Source organism: Spinacia oleracea, chromosome 6, assembly GCF_020520425.1.
Source record: "Spinacia oleracea cultivar Varoflay chromosome 6, BTI_SOV_V1, whole genome shotgun sequence".
Taxonomy (NCBI): Eukaryota; Viridiplantae; Streptophyta; class Magnoliopsida; order Caryophyllales; family Amaranthaceae; genus Spinacia; species Spinacia oleracea.
The window spans coordinates 87,707,088-87,728,990 of NC_079492.1; the positions used below are offsets into that span (position 1 = coordinate 87,707,088).

The 21,903-nt window shown below is 38.6% G+C and overlaps 1 non-coding gene across 1 annotated transcript; it reads right to left on the reverse strand.

Annotated features, from left to right (window-relative positions):
- Positions 1 to 3,646: 3,646 nt before the first annotated feature.
- LOC130464567 (small nucleolar RNA R71) lies at positions 3,647 to 3,752 on the reverse strand. The gene has a single exon (XR_008924961.1). It is a non-coding gene; the product is annotated as a small nucleolar RNA R71 (small nucleolar RNA).
- Between the last annotated feature and the right edge of the window lie 18,151 nt (positions 3,753 to 21,903).

Genomic DNA, 21,903 nt, shown 5'->3' on the forward strand with positions numbered 1-21,903 from the left:
AGATCGTGATAGTCGTGGCATGTGATGTTGTGAGCCTTGAGGATACCAACGTTGCCAATGATGTTCGGAGTTGGGACCTTGGGTTAACTTCGGGCCTGTGCGACTGTTAGGGACGGATTTCCCGAACGTGATTCCCCTACAGAGGAATTTATTTGCGGATTTTCAGGCAACATGACTTCGAGATGCGTTAGTCGTTGATTTGTAGAACGATGCCAAGTAGCAGAACCGGCCCTATTTATAAGACATTACTACATTTAGGATTTTAGATTTTATTTGGGCGGAGCTTAGTGATGAGCGGCATTTATGTCACTCCTAGCTTAGGTTTTCGTATTAGTTTTGTTTTGATTTTCGTAGTTTTTTTTTTTTTTGGCAAATAAAATATATTTATTTATTTCCAAAAATAAGGGATTACAACAGATCAACTGTTCACCTAGGCCACAACCAACTACAGCCAAACAAGCTCACTACAAAACAGAAAGCCAACAAACTACATCAACTGATTACTCATTTCATCAGTACATCTACAGGTTGCATTAAACAAAATCCTATTAACAACAACAGTAGCAGGATCAGCTTTGTTGGTGAAGATCTTCATATTCCTTTGAAGCTAAATCTGATACACTGCCTCAGTAAACACTAGGCTAAACACTTTGCTCTTGGGCGTTCCCTTCCTGCATTTCTTATGGACTGGTGGTGATGTAGGTAGTAAAAAAGCCCCTCTTTCTTGGGAAAATCTCTGCTTGCCTAAGAGTTGTGGGGGTTGGCATCTTAAAGACCTTACAATCTGGAACAAAGCAGCTGTTTTGAAGCATTGTTGGGCATTATCCATGAAACAAGATAGACTGTTGATCAAAAGGGTTCATATGTATTATGTGAAGAACATGAATTTTTGGACCATGGAGGTACCTACTGGCCTCACTTGGAGTTTGAGGAAGATATGGAGTGGAAGGGATAATCTAGTTGCTACTGGCTCTACTCAGTATGTTTTCAATGGAAAATATAGCATCAGGAATATGTACAAGAGCTTGAAAGGTGAAAGTCAGAAGGTGGAATGGAAAAGACTAGTTTGAAATAACCCTGATAGTCCAAAGAGTGTGTTTATTCTGTGGTTAGCCATTCAGAATAGGTTACCCACCAAGGATAGGTTGATCATTTGGCATATAGATATTGATGGTACTTGTAGCCTGTGTAATCAGGCAAATGAAACTGTTGCTCACCTATTTTTCAACAGTGACTATGCCAGTTCTGTTTGGGATGTTGTGATTCAGAAAGTGGGACAAGGAGAAAGAAGACTCTCTTTTACTGAGGAGATTACTAGAGCAACAAAGAAATGCAGGAAGGGTCTTTAAACTATGAATTTCGTAGTTTATATAGTTTTTCATAACATTTTTATGTTTTCTTTCCATCTTGTGCATTATAGGTGGATCTTGTGGAAAATGGTGGAAAACCAAGTAGATTGGAGCAAGAACAGAGCTGTGCAACCGAACATGGTCTTGTGCGCCCGAACAGTGAAGAAAAGGTGGACTGAAGCAAGAGGAAGAATTGTGCGGTCGATTGGCTTTCTTGTTCGATCGCACAGAGGAACTCTTGTGCGGTCGTGTTCTGTTCAACGACCGCACAAAATGGAATTTATATACAGAATGTCCCCAGATTTTGGATTCGATCGCACAGGAAATCACTCGCCCGCACAAGGAATTTGTGCGCCCACACAAAGTTGTTGTGCGACCACACTGAAGATTTTGGGAAATTTGGATAAGCCAGGTCTGTTCGATCGCACAGAAATTTCGTGCGGTCTAACATGATGAAGGAGATTGATCTTCGCTCTGTTTGCTCGCACAAAGATTATGTGTGCCCGTAGGATTTCATTCCGTTCGATCGCACAGAGGGTCTGTGCGACCGAACGTCGACGCGGGCTGGGTTTATTTTAATTTCAAGTTGCTATTTGGGGAAACATATAAATAGTTTTTTCGATTTTATTTCATTATCATTCAATTTTAGAATTTCATAATTAGACTTTTGAGAATATTAGAGAGAGTTCTTAGTTTTTCAAGCTTTGGATTAATTGGAAAAAGCTTCAACTTGTAATTCTCTTTCAACTCTTGAATTCTTTATTGCAATTTCAATTCAATCTTTAATGCTTTGCTATTCTTCTTGAGTTCTTGATTTTTCAATTGCTTTGATGATATTGTTGGTTGATTCTTGTTTTCTTTGGTTGATTCTCAATTGAATTCTTAGATTTTGATTCTCTTAATTCAATCTTCAATTTCAATGTCTACTTGCTTTCAATCTATAATTTCCTTAGTTAAAACTATGAGTAGTGGGTAGTTTCTAGTTAGGGACAGGGGAGAAAACTAGGGATTGAATTAGGGGATATTGAAGGATGATTCATGATTATTGATGTGATTAAATTCTGATTTGATGCTAGGAATTCCATGATTAGTGAATTAGTAGTTGCTAATGCTAGTTCAACTAAATTAGATTGGAGTGTTTCATTTTGATTTGGCAAGACATTGTGAATCTCTATGTTGCATGTGAAGAGTTGGTTTCAATTGCTAGTTGTTTAGTCTTAGGATTATGCGAGAGCTTTTCCTAGATTAGAGAGCTAAGCGCGTTCTATCCGAGAGGTGGCGAGCGCGTCATTCGTTGCTTTTCCCCTATTCGTCAAGTCATTGCATCAATATATGTGAGTTAGTCTTCGTCCTTCCCCTAATTACCCTAGGTCTATCCCCAATTCCCTAAAGCTTTCATTTATTGCATAATTTGTTGATAGCTTAGTTGTGTAGTTGATATCAAATCCAATCTTCCTCCTAAACTAGCCTGACTAGCAAACTCACTTCACTCCGTTTCCTTGGGACGATCCCAATCTTACCAATATAGCTCATATAGTCGGTTAGGTAGGTGAATCTATAAATTTTGTTTGATAAGGTGTGTTTCATTCAACGACGGAAAATACCTCTATCAAAATGGCGTCGTTGCCGGGGAACGGTTGTTGTTTTTGAGTTAAGTTGAGTCTAGTTTAACCATAAAGAAATTTCCAAAAAATTTCATTCTTGCTTTAGTTTTTCCTTTGCATTTCTCACGGTTTGTTTGAGTTTTGTCTGCAAGATAGGGGTCGAACTCGTCATAGGCCTCTCTACCCTCTCGACCTAGAGTTAGAGAGGACTTTGCGAAGCTTGAGGCGTATCCGAACCCGATCGTCGAGCTCCAACAGATTTGAACCTTTGAGTGAAGTAACGAATCAAGAATCTACAAGTCCAACCATTGAGAAAGTGGCTCTCTCGGTCAAGAACCTAGGTATTCCGGGAGCCTTTGAGGCGACTTGTGGCATTCAAGCCTGGACAATCAATGCCAATAATTTCGAGATAAAGCCCGCATTGATTTCGTTGGTGCAAAGTCATCCATTTTGCGGCGAAAGTAGTGAATCACCACATGAGCACTTGAAGCAATTCGAGCACTATTGTGATACAATCAAGCATAATGGAGTGACTTCCGAATACATAAGGTTGACCCTATTCTGCTTCTCCCTCTTAGCTAGGGCGTGCTAGTGATTGGCTTGACAAGGAGGTCAAACTAAACTCACTTAGAACTTGGAATGAAGTTACAAGTGCGTTTTTGAGCAAGTTCTATTCGCACGGGAAGACGGCAGAGTACCGTCATAAGATCCAGTCATTTGAGCAAAAGAGAGATGAGTCCTTGTTTGAGGCATGGGATAGGTTCAAAGAATATCAAAGAGAGTGCCCTCACCACGGAATTCCTAAGTGGCTCCTCCTTCAAACCTTCTATTTGGGATTGAGCCCTACCTCCAAGACAAGTTTAGATGCGGGGGCGGGTGGTCCTATAATGAACAAGACGGAGGATCAAATAGAGGAAATCATAGAGGATGTGGTCCAAAATTATCAAGCTTGGCACGTAGGAAGAATGAGCTATGATTGTAAGAGTAAAGGTGAGGATGGTAAAGGGTCGATCTATGCAATTGAGCAAGCGCTCATCATCGAGAAGTTTAGCTCAAGGTTGGAAAAACTTGAGAGCACTCCAAGCCAACCTCCATCACCTTCAATAATTCCTCCACCATCGGCTACTCTTCTCACTAAGGGGAAGAGAAAGGTGAGTTCCTACAATACTATGCCATTAGACACTTCCTTTTGTGAAAATTGTGGTGAATATGGACATTTCTCTAATATGTGCCATACTATGCATAATGTGTCCTATGTTGATCATGGCTCATCTTATGAGCAAGATTTTGATGTGGAGTATGTTAATGCCATGAATGAGAGGCCTAGGTATGATGGTCCCTGATAAAGGGAAAAACTAGGTTGTTGCTAGTCTTACACCTAAATCAATTCAAATACCTAAACTAACCACTAGAATCAAGTAGAGTGGCAAGCAAATGGTCGATATCCACAGAGAATTGCGAGTTTCGTAGCTAAAAATGCTAACATAAGCTAATTCGAAAAGGGTTTGGTTGTTGAAAAAGAAAATTCAAACTAAACGCTTAGAATGATAAACAGGGATTAAAAACACTAAGGAATTGGGGTTCACCAAGGGGTACATGCAATAGGGGATTAAGGATTTGGGGATTAACTAGACTTGCAAAGACAAATTGAAAAGGGGAATCGATCTTTAGTACTCTCAAACAATGAATCATGCTTCCGCAATCAACCCAAGGGCTAAGAATCAATCGAAATAAATCCGATTGAAATCATACAACGCAATGACTCACAATCCCTTTCCAAATCAATGCATCGTATTCCATTGACCAAGCAAAGTTACGTCTAACCAAGCAAGCAACAAGGAACCCCCCAACTTATGCATTTAATTGCAAAATCTAATAAATCCTACCTTAAAACCCCATACATGGAAACCCTAGGCTACACCCAAACCCCTAGATGAAGACTACTCACTCATGGAAATAACCACAAATTTCAACATGATATATTCAATAGGAGTATGCATTTCCGAATAATCAAGGCAAAAATCTCTAACCAAATATTTTAAGCTAATTTCATCATGGCAATCAAATCTATAAGCAAAACCATCATCAACAATACAATCAAAATCACCAAATCTTAAAAGATTAGCAAAGAAACTAGTAAGTCTAATCATAAAGGATTAAGAAAAGCTAAACAATCAAACAAGTAGGAAGGAAAAATATAAAAGTGCCTATTTTGGGGGATTTTTTTATTACTGAGAAAAATAAGAGACAAAAGTAAGAAAAATCAGAAATTAATAACAATAAATGGAAATATGAGTTGAGAATTTTTACAATGAAGCTTCAAATCCAAGATTAGGGAGAATCCCAAGCAATTCAATGAGAAATGAATGAAGTTCTCTTCACTTCTCTCTCTAAAATAAATTTCAGACTACTTTTGTAAAAAAAAACTAGGTATTCTAAAAGTTCCTAAAATGCTTTAAATAGCCCCGAAAAAACGACTCAGCGCTGGCAGCAGGTTCGGCCGAACAAAAAGAAAGTTCGGCCGAACTAAGAAGAAAGTTCGGCCGAACTAAGAGGCAGGTTCGGCCGAACATGAGGAGAGGTTCGACCGAACAATTTGGGGGAGTTCGGCTGAACATAAGGAAGTTCAGCCGAACCTTCAGAATTGTTCGGCCGAACTTTTAGGCTTGTGTGCTTGAGAAATTCTTTCTTCGGTTCGGCCGAACACTTCTGAAGTTCGGCCGAACATCTTGAGTTCTTGATTCGTTGACTCCTTTTTCCACTTCGAGCTTTCCTTGGGTACCGTTGACTTCCATTGACTTTTCCGTCTGTTTTACTTGTTTTCCTACACATTAACAAACCCGTGAAAAGCAAAAGCTTGACAAAAAGTAAGAAAAACAAGGCGAAAGGACGGTAATTAGGAAAAACCGAGTCAACTAAGCATGTAAGAGCAAAGGGGACTAAAATAAGCACAAAAGGGGAAGAAAACAACAAAAAAACAAGAATAAAAAGAGGCAAAGTACTATCCTAAGAGTGACATAAATGTCACTCATCAGTCCCCCGAACCAAAACTTTAATAGGCAAGCGCCTAGAGGACCTCCTATGCATGCCAATTACCAAAGTGGACCCTTCCAAGGAGGGGGGTATGATAATCAAGTCCGAGGTAACTATAGGGCGCAAGGCTATCAAAGCCAAGCACCCTATGGTCAATCTCATGGTCTTGGCAATCAAACCCAATTCAATCAAGGTAGTTATAACCCTAGCCACCAAGGTGGAGGGGGCTACAACTATCCTTACGGGCAATATAGGGGTGCTTCTAGTGGGGGATATCCGTCGAACCCGGGAGGTCAATATGGTAGTTCTCAATTTCCTCCTCCCGGATTAAATGGGCCAAGGACCTATGGAAATCAATACCCACAAAATCGTAGTGGTTATGGCAATGCACCTCCACCGCTCCCGCCTCTCAAGTCTAACCTTGAGGCTCTTATGGAGTCGTTTGTGGGAGCGTAAGCCAAGAAAAATGTTGAGTTTGAGGATGGATTCAAGCAATCCAATACTTACTTGAAAATGATTGAAACCCAACTAGCACAACTCTCTAGCACCATCAAGGAACAACAAGTGAATAATAGTCTCCCACCCCAAGGTCAAGCTCCTAAGCAAATGTATGCGATCATGACTAGGAGTGGGAAGATTTTAGATGATGGTGCTAAGCTCGTTGATGCTCCATGCTCCAGGGGAGAATAATTTAAGGGAAATGAGTCTACGGACTGTGATGTAGGGGAAGAGAAGTCTCACGTTGATGACGTGAGCGATGTTGTGAAGCCAACGGAGGCTACTCTTCTACCTCTCCCTACTCCTCCTCTCCCCTATCCTCAAAGGATTGTTTGTAAGAAATTGATGACCAATTCTCCAAGTTTTTGGACACGATTAGTAAGATTTATGTGTCATTGTCTTTCACCGAGGCGCTTAAGAAAATGCCACATTATTCTCGGTTCATGAGAGACATTTTGTGTGGCAAAAGAACTTGTGGCCCCAAGAAAACCGTGCACCTCACAGAGAATTGTAGTGCCTTGATCTTGAGCCCGTTTCCCCAAAAGCTCAAGGATCCCGGGAGTTTCTCGATTCCTTGTAGCATCCAAAAGCTTAAATTTGAAAACGCTCTTTGTGATTTGGGGGCAAGCGTGAGCATCTTTCAATACAAAATCTATGAGAAGCTTAGTCTTGGTGATCTCACCCCTACCCCTATGTCTTTGCAACTAGCCGATCGCTCGGTTATGTTCCCATTGGGTAGGGTTGATGATGTTCCCCTTGTGATAGGGAAATTGACTTTTCTTGTTGACTTTATTGTATTTGACATTGATGAGGACGCCCACACCCCTATTATCTTAGGGAGGCCATTCTTGGCCATAACGGGGGCTCTCATTGATGTTCAAGGGGGTCTTATCACCTTGAAGGCGGGAGATGCCAAAGCTAGTTTCAAGCTTCCCATTGATGATCAATGTTGTTCCAAAATGAAGAGTTGCATGAAGATAGATACTATTGCTTGTGTTGAGCATCATTGCTCATATGCTAATTCTTCTAACAACTCTTGTGCTTCTAAGTCTGATGTTAAGCTTGATAGGAACAAATTCAAGGAAAAGAAGGTGCTCGTCAGCCCCTTGGTGTTACGTGACTCCTTTGATGACGTCATCACCATTCCCGAGACATTCGGGATGGATTTAGACGATGTTGGAGCGCCCACTCCGGCAACCAATGGTAAGAACTCCATGAGCAAGAAGCCCAAGAAGGGCAAACTTAAGCCCAAGAATAGTTGGTTTGACCCACGTTCTATGAGTTGCGGTTTGGGTGAGTTGTTTGTGCCCAAGGGGGCAAAAATGAGCTTTTTGACTCGTGATAACCCTGAGTTAGTTGTGTTTGACCCCCCATGAGTTTTGGGGGGTCTCGTCAAGCTAGTGACGTTAAACAAGCGCTACCGGGAGGCAACCCGTGTATTGGTACTATCTCTTGTCCCCCCCATGAGTTTTGGGGGGATTCGTCAAGCTAATAACGTTAAACGAGCGCTACCCCGGAGGCAACCCGGTTGTCTAACTATTAGATTTAGTTTATTTCTGTGTACTAACCATTGTTTGTTAGCTTTGTTTTTGTTTTAGGTGGAAGGCTTGCAAAATTGTACAACAGGATCATGTTCGATCGCACAGGAGTGCCTTTGTGCGATCGTGTTCTGTTACACGGTCGCACAAATGGTCGTATTGAGATCAAAATGCACCAATTTTTTTGTGCGGTCGAGTGAAGTTGTGTGTGGTCGCACAGCTTTTGTGCAATCGCACAGCTATTTCTGTTCGATCGCACAGGGCTGCGATGGAAGTTTCTGAATCAGTTTTTTAAAAAGAATCGCGAGCCTCCTCTTTCATTCTCTTTCCTCTTTTCGGCATTCTCTCTCTCTCTCAAACTCAAAAACCTCCTCTCTTCTACCTTCATACTCCATTCTTCCATCATTATATTCTTACTCATTTCTTCTCACCAATTTCATTCTAAACTCCTCTCATTCACTAAATCTTCATCATTCAAATCCCTAAATCCCCAATTTTTCAGATTTTGTAAAACCCCCCAAAAGTTAGGGTTTTTGAAGAATTTTCAATTTGTGAACTTTGGTGCAATTAGAGCTCTTGAGGCTATTTGGGATTGTTCCTTGCTACTTCCTTTGCTTGTGATTTTCTTTTGCCTAAGCTCACCATGGCTTCAAAACGTTCCAAGAAATCTCCCAACACCTCTTCATCTAAGAGGAAAGGCTCCGCCTCCTCCTCACCTAGAGACCTATGGGATTGAATTCCAAGATCAACGGTCTTGGGAATTCTTTGCGGCTTTGTCTAAGAGGGCCATCAAGCCCACCAAATTCTACCACAAGGAGAGTGTTCAAGCCTTTGGGGGTTGAAGCGGAGGTAGCCAAGTTGATCTCGGGACTTGGTTGGGAGGAGTTTGTGCACTTCAACGCCCCGACATACAAGAGGGTGACCTTGGAGTTCCTTGCCTCGGCTAGGAGGAATGAAATGCAAGATGAGGATGGGGATGAAGTGATTGAATTGAGTTTCCAAATCTTTGGCAATCACCACACTTTGACACACCATGATATTAACGACATTTTCTCCATTGCTTCTGTAATACCCCGTATTTTCGGGTATTTTATAATAAAATATTTTGGTAATTTTAGTATTAAAATAAAGTTTTAATGAGTTTTAACAAAAAAAACTAAAAGTATATTTTTAGATTTATTTTATATTTTATGAAATTAGTCTCCTAGTTAAACCTAATATCCTAAGTATATTTTCAGAATTAATTTATATATTTTCTGAAATTAGTCTCCTAGTTAAACATAATATCCTAAGTATATATAACCCCAAACCTCACAAAAAAAATCTCACGTTACATTAACTGAGAGTAAACCCCTCCTCTCAATCATCTCTGCCGCCGTCACCGTACCCCTTCCTCACGGTATGTAATAGATGTATTTCATGCCCAAGCTTTTCACTTTTGAAATCTATCTTCGATTTTTGTTTTTCTCGTCACTTCAAATTGACAATTATTGCTGACAATTGGGGGTGGGGATTGTTTAACTCGTTATCTAACATTGTTTTGGGTTTTTCTATTGTACGTTCTTTTGAAATAGTTTCATACAGCAATGGTGTACATTGATTAAAATAAAAATGAAAGTTTATTTATTAGACTAATTCTTGTTTATTTTCTCTAACTATTACTACGTATAGATTAAGTTAGGTTGGGCAAATATTATGGACTAACTTAGGTTTATATATTTTGCGTAATCGTAGACGGGGGCTACTTAGGAGATACGCAAGGAGACTACTAGTTCGAAATACGCGTGTGTTTAAGGTAATTTTCAATGTCCATCATCTTTAGGTCCCGTTAGAAAAAGTATTATGGACATGTCTATGTGTTATTATGTGAAAGAGAGATTAATTATTGTTTATATGAGTTGTTTGATTTCAAATCATAAGCATATATAACCATTAGCAGTACTTATTATTGCGAGTACAGTGATATTACTAAAGCATGTTTCCTATTATTATAAACCTTGATTTTACGATTACTACAGTAGAACTACTATAAAAATTGGTGAAAATAACTTATTGATCGATTTTTTTTTGTCTTGTGATTGATGGAAGGGAGGCTCTGTAAATTGGTGTAAGCTTAATTATGGGAAACTCATTGGTAATTAATTGGGAGATTGTGTCAGCATGAGGTTATGATTGAGGATGGTATTAAATATAATGGTGATTCATGCAATATAATGGTAAATGACAGATTATAGTCATCTGGTCATCCATGTTTACTTATTTATGTTTTGACCTTATTAAAATACTAATCATGTAAAGTGTAATCTCAGAGGGAAAAGCCCATAAGGGTTAGGAACAGGTTGCCCTTCTAGATGTTGTTCTATCGATGCACTTTAGTGGAGACCCGGTAGGCTTCTAGTAGGTTTCTATTATTCTGTATTAAACTTTCTGCTTAGTCTTCCTCCTAATTCTATTGGTGCGCGGTCTCGGAGACCCATAGTCAATTAGTGAGAGGTGTGCACACTAGGGACATTCTGTACTCATCTTACTTTGGCCATTCTCAAGGGTTATGCGCGACCCTTAGCGTTCTTTTTCCCTCACTTAATTAATATTGATCTTTATGTGATAATTTAATTTTGGAGTTATTAAATTGGTACTAGTTGTTTAATTATTTATTTTATGTACTCAAAAAGTTTTCAAACTAAAATTATTTATTTTACGGGATGGAGTTGGAATTACTCAGTTTATCTGATTTTCAGGAGTTCGTCTCTCTTGTTTCTTTTCTATTTATTATTGCAGGTTGGTAAAGGTACTTGGCTACGAGTGAGGAGACGCTTAGAATAACCACCTAGTCAAGAGACAATTTCTATTTCAGTTTAAGTTGGATTTTGTTATTTATTTTATGGGAATTGATTGTAATATTTTAATGGGCCAACTTTTAGACCACTTAGTTAATTTTGAATTTAATGGTTTTAAATTGTTTTGTTGCTTTGCATTTATTTTCTATGGAGAATAAATATAGCAGTGACACTCCCAAGGTTTGGACGATAAGTTTATGATTTACAAACAAGGTTTTTGATTATATAAAAGGTCCAAATTTTGGGAGTGTTACAGCTTCGGACAAGGGGCTCATCACCAAACCTATGACCGAGTGTGTGGAAGATTATGATGAGCATAGTTGGTGTCGCTCACTAACCGGAGAGAGAGGGAGGTTCCTTTCCGCATCGGCCAAGTCATCATCTTTCCATCATCTGGACATCCGTTATGTGAGCTGCCTCCTCATCTACGCCCTCTCTAAGGGTGCTACCGGTGCTTTGTCGAGCACGGAACTAGGGGGAATGTGGTTGGCATCAAGGGAGGATAAGGGAATCTTAGATTTTGGCCAGGATTATTGATTTGCGGAATTGCCACCCAAATAGCAGGGACATCATCCTTGGGGGCATGCTCACTCTCCTTGTTCGGGCTCTTCCTGGAAACCCTATGCAAATGATCTCAATGCTTTGCAACCCGTTCCCGGTGGCAAGTTTTTGAACATCCGGGCAATGTACAATGCCAAATGGCTCTCGTACACGGACGTGGAGGGCCGCTATATTTGGATTGTGAAGACCGTTGATTGGTGTAGTCTTCCCGATCAATCTCTCACCTCTTGGACTCCTCACGTCCGCTACTTGATTTCCCGAAATCCCGGTTTCACCACCACTACCATCGACCCTTCCGTTCGCGGTCCTTTGCCTCCTCCTCCTCGGCCTCCTACATCGGCCATGGCGCCTTCCCCTCATGAGGATGGTACATCCTCTTCCTCTCCTCCTTTTGATTTGACTAGTTTACAATCCACCCTTGCGGCTATCTTGCAAGGGCAAGATGACCAAGCTCGTACCTTGGCTTCGCTTGCTCCTCAAGTGAGCCGCGTGGTGGATTCTCATCACGATTTTGACTCGTCCTACTACGGTAGGCGGGTGTATTATTTTCATGTTGAAAATGGTGATTTTGCACCCTATGTCAACTATACTTACCATCCTCCCGAACAAGGGCCCGTCCCTAGTTGGAATGAGGATCATACGCCCACTTACCCGTATTGGACGGGACCCTCCCAACCCGATATCACTCCCCCTTCGTTCCCTCCATATGATTACACCCAAATGGGGGGGGGGGGAGTGATTATCGTGGAGATCTGATGTATCCCATGAAGGAAATAATGCCCTTGGTCCAAGTATGCATTCTATGTTAAGTCTAATAAGTGCGGTTCAGTATTAATTAACAAGTTAATAATTCAGTGAGATCAAGTGAGCTGAATGCCTAGCTAGAGGCCGCTTCAGTTCAAGTGGAATTAATGATATTAATCCACAGCTTACTCTTGACTGAACCTGTAGGGTCACACAAATAGTACGTAAACGGATCAAGTATTTAATGGCATTAAATACTCCATCTATGGATATTCGGAATCGACGGATCTTGGTTTCAGTGGGAGCTGAGATCGTCACAGGCAAGAAATGAATACACCGGAAACGATGATATTGCCGGAAACGAAAATATGGATCGTATCGGAAATATAAATATTATCCAAGTCGTAGATGTTGCCGGAAACGGAAACATGGTACGTATCGGAAAATATTATCGGAAATGGAAATATTGCCGGAATCGGAAATATTGCCGGAAACGGAAATATTGTCAGAATCGGAAATATTATCGGAATCGGAAAATAATTCCGGAAACGGAAATATTAAATATTTGTTCGAAACGGAAATTAATTCCGGAATCGGAAATATTAAATATTGTTCGTATCGGAAATGAATTCCGGAACCGGGAATTTAATCGGAAGCGTATCGTACGAATAAGCATCGGACGAGGCCTGCCGGACGAGGGCCCAGCATGAAGCCAGGCCATCGCCCAGCAAGAAAAGCGCGCCACACGAACAGCCAAGGCCACGCCAGGCCCAGCGCAAGGCCAGGCCCAGCAGGCCATGGCAGCGCGCGCAACGCGCGCAGCTGCGAGCAGTGGGCTGCGAGCATTGCTGCAGCTCGCGTGGGCTTGTAGCTCGCGTGGGCCGAGCGGCCGTGTGGGCTGTGCGCGGGCATGGCCTGCACGCTTGCGGGTCATGCTCGTGTAGAGTTTGTGTTCACTTACGAAACCTAAAGAGTACAGGATTTGTTTAATGATTAAAATTCCTAATCCTAAAAGATAAATTAATTAAATAAGAATTCTGCTAGGATTCTAATTTAATTAATTCGTATCCTAGTAGGATTCGATTATTTATTCCATGGTCTATAAATATGAGTTAAGGGCTCATAATTTATATCGAGTATTCAAGTATTCAAAGTTATTTTTGAGAGCAAAAATTCAGTCATATAATTGCCTACAATAGCCGAAAATTCTAAGTACCTTAAGGGCGATTCTAGTTGGTCAAGCTTAAGGCGGATCCGGACGTGCTGTGGACTATCTACGGAGGGACGACACTTGGAGTCCTAAAGACTTGTTCTTGTTCGGTTCGGGCGCAGCTAGGGAGGGCACGCAACAAAGTGTATGCATCTAAACTATGCTAAATGATTATGTGTAAATAATATGCTTTCCTGGCTTTATGGTTTTTCCGCATGATTTATGAATTGTCATATGTATCATAACCTAACAGTGGTATCACGAGCCTCTTATTATTTTCATAATCTAAATTGCATGAACATGGTTAAATATTACAAATTTGCAAGAATTAAAAGGGTGATTAATTTTCGTAATTGTTAATTAATTGCAAATTGCGTTTATTTAATTATACGTGCGCAGTTTTTCGGCAGTTTCTTCGTTACTCATCCAAATCGAGTGATTTGTGTGTCAATTCTGCATGTAAAAGGCATTCTAAAATTTTGACAAAAGAGTATTTTTCGGTCGAACCCAGAATTCTCAAATTCGAAGCCTAACTATGACTTTTCGGAGGTTTTAGTTTTTCGAATGCAAAATTTCGTAAATTTAAGATGTTAAATTAAATATTTGCGATTCTTGTTGATAAATCTTGAATTTTTGATTGACCTACTGTATATGTTTAACAAGTTTGAATGCCTATCCTTGTTAATTATGCAATCTAATTTGTAATTATGATTAATTTGTTGAAAATTGGAATAATTTAGAATTAATTTGATTTTCATAATTAGTTATAATTTAATTAGAAACCTATGATTAAAAACCACCATAAAAATTGTAAATTTATGTTAAATTTTAAATTTTTATGACCTAGACTTGAATCCTTGTTAATCGGAAATCAATTAAATAATAAATTTTCGATTTTTCGCCCTAAAATTATGAAATTAATATTATTTATTAATTTGTCATTAATTTTGAATATAAATTTTAAATTTTTATGCGACTCGCTCATATAACTTGCACGCACAAAGCAATGGACGCTACGTGTTACCCTTAAGGGGTGTTGTATAGTGCGGGCATGCGACGACGAGCAAGGGAGCTCGTCGCCCATGCGGTACGAATGCAGCGAGCAAGGGCATGGTGCACGAGCACAAGGCAGCAGCCCTGCCTTGTGTCGTGGGCTGTGAGCAATGGGCGTGTGGGCAGGGGCGAGAGCAAGGCACGAGCAATCGCGTGTGGGCAGCAAGCGTGCTGCGCCACAGCGCGCACTGCCTCGCGCAAGCATGCGGAGCCTCGCGCGCAGCGAGCGCAAGCTCGCGTGCCACGAGCACTACGCACAGCGTCGATGGCTCGCGCGCAGCGAGCGCCAGCTCGCATACTGCTGCCTCGTGCGATGAGCGCAAGCTCGCGTGCGGGAAAGGCAGGCGCGCAGCGAGCGATGGCTGGCATGGATCGAGCGCTGGCAAGCGAGCGCAGCGAGCGATGGCTCGCGTGCATCGAGCGCTGGCGCGCGCAGCGAGCACCAGCTCGCGTGTTCGATTGATGCCTTGCGATGGTGAGCAGCAGCGATGCGCAAAGCGCATGGGCTGCGCGCACATGGCCAGCGATGGCTGTGTGCGTGTGGCCCATGGGCGTGCGTTGCGTGGGATTGTTGCGTTGCGATTAGATCGTTTTGAAATTTTAATTTGAAATTTTCAGTTTACGTAATTTTAATTAATTTTAAAATTAATAATTTAAATTATTTTCTTGGATTTTAATTTTGAATATTGTAATTATAATAAATTTTATTTATTCTAATTATTTTACTAAAATTAAAATCATGAATTAATTTAAATACGACTGAAATTAAATTAAACTTTTTGGATTCAATTATAAATTTATATGAGCTTTAAATTTTAACTAAATTTGTATGTTTCCGGTTAGACTAGAAATACATTTTTATGTTTAAAATTAGTAAAGCATATGAATTTATTGGTTTAAGTGGGAGCCCTTTTTAGTCATAAACTCTTGATTAGGTCTACAAATCCTTAAGGTTAAAACAACTTGATTAGAATTAATAAGGACTGAATAATTTGTAGATTATTGGTGCCCTTGATTAATTGCTGCAAATGTTTATGTGATGCATAATGTGTTTTACTAACCAGCTATGTGGGCCATTCATGATAATGAATGGGTGAATGGTATATATTGTATATGTACTGTTTTGCAGGTTATGAAGTGACTAGTATGGCCCAAATAGGATAGAAAATATGGTCTGCGAACCATTAGTTTGAATGTAATTGGTCTAAAGTACCAAAGTTGTTTTTCAATTCAAATATGGTCTGCGTACCATCAAATAGTTGTAATTAGTTTTAATTATAGCTTATCCTATTTGAAGAAAATGGTGCCTCCCACGGAGATTTTCAAGACGGACTTTGAAGTTAAAGCTTCAAGATGAAGTCGGGCCATACTAGATCACATTTATCTTATACATGTTTTAAGTTATTTATTTCTTTTAAATATGTCTTAAATATGCATGAGATCAAAGCTTGATTATGTTGCATGATTAAGGATTTTAGTTCACTTAAAATCTAACCAACATAGTAAGAGCCTTAAGTTCCAAACTTAAAAATTGAGTTAAAAGGTGCCATGCCAAAATATACACTTGCTTGGATATCCTTTACATCAATCTAGTAATAGTTTTCGCTCAGCGAGGTGTTACTTATTGGTCCTAAAGGGGCAAGGTACACAAATAATTGTGAGTACACGTTAGTTTTGGTGAAACTCAACGATATAAGTAAGGAGTCCTTTTATGTCGTGGCAAAATCGATAGGTTTACCTAATAAGTTCTTAGACGTACCTATCAACCAAGAATAGTTTCTAGACTATTAGCAAAAGGCTTTTGCTTACCTAAGATGTTTTAGGATTAAGTCGACAAACTATGCTTAGTTCTTCAATGATTTTAGGATCTTGGAATCATTTTATTCACACCTGCCGGACCAATAAACTCGAATAAAATGCTAATGACTTGTTTAAATTGCATGATTGCTTTAATTTTCAAGTTATTATTCATGATAAATGTTTAGACTTTGCATGCTTCAATGTATGTTTTAATTATTGTTTATAATTAAATATCTTGCACTGCAATAAATCCTTTTAGAAAGGTAACAGTAAATTTCCTCGATTGGTAGTGAGTTCAAGAACGATTCACGGAAATGAGAGAAAATGAGCAATTTAAAATGTACGTTTCTTATAGCGACTTTTATGGTTGTTTTCGAGTATCAAAGTCGAATGGCAAACCGATTGGTGCTTGTGAATTCAAAATACAATGTAGTTTTGAGATCATAAAGCATTGAGTTTAAACACTCAGCTTTACCAATGGTTAACAACCTAATATCTTTGTCCATTTAATTCTCGAATGAGTCTAGTCCCTAGACAGTCGAATAAGATTGATGCTTAGAGAACTTTAGAAGCTTCTGGTAAGATCATCTAGTTGAAACAGAATATTCAACATAAATAAAATGGTAAGAACTCTGTTGGAATGACATTGGACATGTCTAACAAGGTATAAAAGTCAACACTATAGAATTCAATTCTTAAGACTATAAGAAAGGGTACAAGAAATAGGAAAACAAGGAACAAATGAAAGGAATTTACGATTCCGTTTCTACCTATAAGTTTATGTTTAAAGAGAAGTGACCTAGCAATCAAACTTCCTTGGTATCATATACCGCTTGAGGTTCTTACTTCAGTAATAACTCAAACAATGGAAGCTAGGCTACACTAATGACCTACAAGTGGGAAATGAAGCATGGCAATGCTACATTAGTTGTAGGGTCATCTAGTTTGTTTTAAGTCCTTTTAAAGGCTGGAACTTAATGGCTATTTTGTTCCATAATCAACATACGTAAATTTCTGTTTTCAAACACAGAAAGACTCACATTCAGAAAACAAAAACAATGTTTGTTTGTTTATTTGAATGAAATGGTCAATTACAGGTTGAGTCAATATGCTTGATTAAAACAAACAACTCTTTAAAGAACTTTACTAGGTTCAAATCAACCCCTTGATTTGAGTTCCACTAATCTTTGGCATTGTTAGACCATATCAACAAGTTAACATTCAAAAGCTCTATTTTGATGGACTTTTGAAAGTTCATTGACTTCTAGATCAATTTAAGACGACTAGTCTTACTTGTTGAAAGTAACAAAAGATATGAACTATTGTTAGAACGCCTAGACAATAGAGTTCAAAGCTAAAGAAGATTTTATGACTTTATTATTTCACATGGATTTGAGTGAATATAGGTTTATTTACTCAAATGTGATATAAGTTGAATTTGTTTGGCTAGTTCAAAGATTCAGAAGTATAAAATCCACTTGGCAAGAAATCATAAAGATCTAGGTTAGATCATGTTGATGATTACTTGAGACCAAATATGATCATCAATGATTGTGTGTTGTAATTTCACAATCTAGGTCCATAAGATATGGCATATCTTAGTTGGAATAATCGAAGTCAATTAGTACTTGATTCGATTAATGATGAATCATAAAGACTTTTCCTATAATTTCTAAACAAAATGCTCAACTACCACCAAACTAAACCAAATTCGTCAAAGCTATTGAAAAGTAACTTCAGAATAACTTTTCATAAAATATATCTAGAGAGTTGCAAAACTCAGTGGGAGCTTAGTGTTTGTCATTCGACAAACTAAGGCCCAAGTATAGATATATGTTTCATTGTGATTTATTCAAATGAGACACAAGGGTATTGTTTCTACCACGAATTTTTGAGAACATAATGTTTGTTTGCTCGAAATAATGTCCTTTTGGAGATTCGTTTCCAAAATGACAAGTGGGAGAAAATAGACCTCGAAAGTTTTCGAGGCGAACAACAAACATAAAACGGACATTCCGGAGGCTTTTCGAAGTGCTTCAGAAAATCCGAACTTATTCTTTAAAGACCTTAGAAGTGGCTTTAAAGAATTGACATCTCTTAGAAAACTTTACAAGTGCTTCAAGGAGAACAGAATATTCAAAGGACTTTCAAGTGGCTATTGATATTCTATTGTTTGATCGATGTTCCATACCCAAGTAGGCATAGAGTTCAGGTCAATGAAACTATGAGATTCTTCTATTAATAGTGAAGAAACCTACAACTTGCAGTCAAACTATTATCATGTAGATTAATGAGTTTGTGACTTGTAAGAAAGCTATGACGAAACCCAGATTCCCTAAGATGGTTAGAGGCCATATATAGACTCAATGTTTTAAATGGTTAGAGGCCATAAAACATACTCAATGTTTTGATGACAAAATTGATATTTTGTTGATTTGCAAGAATAGTTTCACACCTATTGGTTGCAAGTTTGTTTTAAGGATAAAAACCATCAAACATGGAATTTTGTTCACACACAAAGCTAGATTAGTTGCTAAAGGTTACAAGAAAATTCATGGCATGGATTGTGTTGAAACCTCATGCATAATCGTAATGCTCAAGTCTATAATTCAAGCAATGATTGCATATTGGTACATATAGCAATTGGATGACAAAACGTATTCCTCAATCAAATGTTGGAATAAACTATGTACATGGTATGTCATAGGATTTGTGGATCCAAATAAATGATTGAAAAAGGAAAGCTAGCTTATAAAATCTAAGTACAGATTTAAGCAAGCAATTGGGAATTGGAATTGTATTTTAGTGAAGCTAATAAGTATTTTAGTTCATAAAATGTACAGGATTCTTATAGACATATAAGAAGTTTAGTGGGAGTACGTAAAACTTAATTGGTCCTATGTGTATCACACACATATCTCTCTATTGAGAAATAACATTCAAATGCTAATGACTTAGATTTGAGATTATTCATCAATGATGGACCATGGCGGAACTTAGTACATACTGGGTATTAAGATCTATTTACAAAGATCTTATATTATTGTTTTGGATTAAGTAATGGCATTTACTAAATCAAACACGAAATACTCCATTGGAGACATTCGACCCATATGAATAAATCTAAGTAATGAAAGTTTGAACTATGTATAAGAATTTACTAAGTTAAACATCAAAGGATCTAAGTGAGATTCTTAACCTATATTATATGTCAAAGAATTTAGCTGGATTTAGTATCTACTGAAACTAGATGAGCTAAAGTTACATGAATAGAATTCAATTGGGAATTATTCTGCAAAAGAATTTATCATGTATGATATAATATGAGGATCGCCAAAAACGTATCGTATGGCTTTAGGCATGACGAACATATACTAAGCTCTATTGATCTAAGTAAAGATCAACTAGATTGAGATCAAGAAAAACTTATGGTACTTGAAAAGGTACATAGGATTAGTTCTTGATTCAAGGAAATAAAGATATGCTAAACTTTGATGCTACACGCATAAACACTGGCAAAGGATCAAGCAAGATCCCTTTGGAGTTAACCATTGACAAGGACGAGCTATACAGCATCGTGTTTTGAAATGGCAACATGGATTGAAGACCATGAGTTGTTGCGTGGGAAATTAAAATAATAATTTCTATGTTCTAAGATATAGTTGGAGAGTCTTCCACATATCTATGAACTGCTTGGATAGGTAAATCCAAACAAAGCATCACTAGCAACCTATACAATTGAAGTAAAAGTAATTATTGCCTAAAAAGCAATAAAACAGAGTTGTTTAAAGTTCTTCACTGAACTTGGGTAGATCACCTATCTGTTGGCTTGATGGTTCTTCATTGAAAAATGCGCAGAACCACTCTTGAAGCAAGAAAAACGTCTGCTAACTTGATGGTCCTTCATTGCAAAATGCGTAGAACCACTAATGTAGCAAGAAAGACTAGATCACAAAATAAACATACTCAAAAGATCTTATCATCATATCTCGAAGAACATTCGATGAAAAGGATATTAAGATTGGAAAAGCATGATAACTAAACCTATGCAACAAGTGAGAAGCAACACTCACATTGTCGCACTGGAAATCAAGCATAGCTTTGAATTCCATGAATTGTTTTAAAGATGGGTTTGAGGCCCATGGTTGTAAAACAATGGGGTTGAACATTTATCATATATGAAATGTATTTTCATATTCCATTTAATCTTGGTTTAGAATTAAATGATGAGTCCCTTCAATTTGACGATATATTCAAGATAGACTGTCAGGACCAGTCCTGTGACTAAGAAATGTCTATCAAGTGAACTTGAATGTCAAAGGTTGAAAATGGTCCCTAGTCGGAGTTTTCTATAAAATTGGACGCATAGAAAACGTTAGACGATTAGAATGCAAGATGACTAGTAGTTCTGTTTCTTGAACTATGTGGACATGGCAATGTCATAATCATTTGCATAGATACTTACTTTGGGAAGACTAGTATCGGACAAGACCTATGAAACTTTACTGTAAGAGATGAAAATCTGTCATAAGTAAATTTCATTAAAATTATTAGACACTAAATCCTCAATACCTGAGTGATTTGAGATTACTTGTTTGAGAACTGGTTGCTTTGACGTTGACCAACCGTCGTACCGTAAAAGGAGGCTATAAAGGCAACGCTCAGGTAATCACCTATCAAACGAAGTCTAATCTCAAGATCGCAAGATTTGGATTGTCCTCCCATAAATCGGGATGAGATGCTTAAAAGTTGTACAAGGCCACTCGGAGAGCTAGAAACTGTGAAATGCATGGCCGTGCTCGGATGAATCATAGGCTATGATTATCTGTCTATTTGATCAGTTGAACTCTGAAACCGAGGAACACCTCTGGACATAATAAGGATGACAACTCTTACCTTATGTTCAAGAGCAAGCATCGAGCGACAAAGGAATTAGGAAATGCACACTTGTCCCTAAGGACAAGTGGGAGACTGAAGGAAATAATGCCCTTGGTCCAAGTATGCATTCTATGTTAAGTCTAATAAGTGCGGTTCAGTATTAATTAACAAGTTAATAATTCATTGAGATCAAGTGAGCTGAATGCCTAGCTAGAGGCCGCTTCAGTTCAAGTGGAATTAATGATATTAATGCACAGCTTACTCTTGACTGAACCCGTAGGGTCACACAAATAGTACATAAACGGATCAAGTATTTAATGGCATTAAATACTCCATCTATGGATATTCGGAATCGACGGATCTTGGTTTCAGTGGGAGCTGAGATCGTCACAGGCAAGAAATGAATACACCGGAAACGATGATATTGCCGGAAACGGAAATATGGATCGTATCGGAAATATAAATATTATCCAAGTCGTAGATGTTGCCGGAAACGGAAACATGGTACGTATCGGAAAATATTATCGGAAATGGAAATATTGCCGGAATCGGAAATATTGCCGGAAACGGAAATATTGTCAGAATCGGAAATATTATCGGAATCGGAAAATAATTCCGGAAACGGAAATATTAAATATTTGTTCGAAACGGAAATTAATTCTGGAATCGGAAATATTAAATATTGTTCGTATCGGAAATGAATTCCGGAACCGGGAATTTAATCGGAAGCGTATCGTACGAATAAGCATCGGACGAGGCCTGCCGGACGAGGGCCCAGCACGAAGCCAGGCCATCGCC